Source organism: Petaurus breviceps, unplaced genomic scaffold, assembly GCF_028583685.1.
Source record: "Petaurus breviceps papuanus isolate PSGF00001 unplaced genomic scaffold, PetGlider_PUasm1.0 220, whole genome shotgun sequence".
Lineage (NCBI taxonomy): Eukaryota > Metazoa > Chordata > Mammalia > Diprotodontia > Petauridae > Petaurus > Petaurus breviceps.
Window position 1 is genome coordinate 23,467,830 of NW_027185876.1, and position 1,699 is coordinate 23,469,528.

Consider the following 1,699-nt stretch of genomic DNA (forward strand, 5'->3'; position numbering starts at 1 on the left):
CTACATCCAAGAGCGCAGGGCCTGGAGTAAAACTCATCTTTCTGAGTTCAAATCCAGCCTTAGACTCTTAGTAGCTGTGTGACCCTAGGCAAGTCATTTAACCCTGCTTGCCTCTTCCTCATCTATAAAATGAGTTGAAGTAGGAAATAACAAACCACTCCAGTATCTTTGCCAAGAAAACCCTAAATGGGGGTCACAAAGAGTGAGACACAACTGAAAGATGACTGAACAACAACTGTGTAGACTGAACAACAACTGTGCAAAGGAAGTTGACTGGAATCGTGAGGAGACTAGAGCTGATCAAGTCAGCTGCCCCAAAGAGGGTTCCATACAGCATTGTTCTCCATTTCCATTGTAACTTTAAAGGGAAACTTTTACAATGTCCGGAGCCCTAGGTGTCTTGAAGATGAAGGAGGAGGATGTCCTCAAATTTCTTGCTTCAGGAACCCATTTGGGTGGCACCAATTTGGACTTCCAGATGGAACAGTATATCTACAAAAGAAAGAGTGATGGCATCTACATCGTTAATTTGAAGAGAACTTGGGAAAAACTCCTGCGGCAGCTCATGCCATTGTTGCCATTGAAAACCTAGCTGATGTTAATGTCATCTCATACAGGAACACTGGCCAGTGAGCTGTTCTGAAATTTGCTGCTGCCACTGGTGCCATACCTATTGCTGGACGTTTCATACTGGGCACCTTCACTAACCAGATTCAGTCAGCTTTCAGGGAGCCTTGCCTCTTGTTGATCACTGATACTTGGGCAGGTCACCAGCATCTGACTGAAGCATCATATGTTAACCTCCCAACCATTGCACTGTGCAACACAGACTCCCCATTTTGCTATGTGGACATTGCCATTCCATGTAACAACAAGGGAGCTCACCCTGTGGGTCTGATGTGGTGGATGCTGGCCTGTGAAGTCCTGCGTATGTGTGGTACCATCTCCCGGGAACACCCATGGGAGGTTCTGCCTGATCTGTATTTCTACAGGGATCCAGAGGAGATTGAAAAGGAAGAGCAGGCCACAGCTGCGAAGGCAGTGACAAAGGTGGACTTTCAGGGTAAATGGACTGCACCCACCCCAGAATTCACTGCTACTCAACCAGAGGTGGCTGATTGGTCCGAGGGAGTACAGGTGCCATCTGTGCCCATTCAACAGTTCCCCACCAAGGATTGAAGTGCTCAGCCAGCTACTGAGGACTGGTCTGTGGCTCCTACTGCTCAGGGCACTGAGTGGGTAGGAATTACCACAGAGTGGTCTTAAAACCAAGATGCTCTAATAGTGTTGGAAAAATGCTGATGGAAAATAAACATTGATTTCTTAAAAAAAAAAAAGTTGCCAAGAAGCAGATGTAGGCTTGACATAAGGCTATTCCAAAATGGAGGCACCTCCCAATGAAAGTCTTTAGTCAGAATCTGATTTGTTGCTGTGGGTTCATCCATTCTCTCCTGGACAACAGGGATGTGGTGAAGTAGAATTCTTTTTCAGACATGGGTCAGTCTGGATGATCTCTAAGGTTCCATCTCTAAAGTTCTATAATCCTGTGATTTATTCTGGAAGCTAACTTGGGATTTGGATGCCTGGGGAAAATGCAGAATATCCTTTATCAAAAACAAGAGAAGCTGAGCTACCTTTACTTTACTAAGGGAATTCAATGGAATATATACCTATAGACATATAAAAGACAATATTTAAA

The 1,699-nt window shown here is 44.8% G+C and overlaps 1 pseudogene; it reads left to right on the forward strand.

Annotated features, from left to right (window-relative positions):
* The first annotated feature begins 379 nt into the window (after positions 1-379).
* LOC138166135 (small ribosomal subunit protein uS2-like) lies at positions 380-1,266 on the forward strand (annotated as a pseudogene).
* Positions 1,267-1,699: the final 433 nt, after the last annotated feature.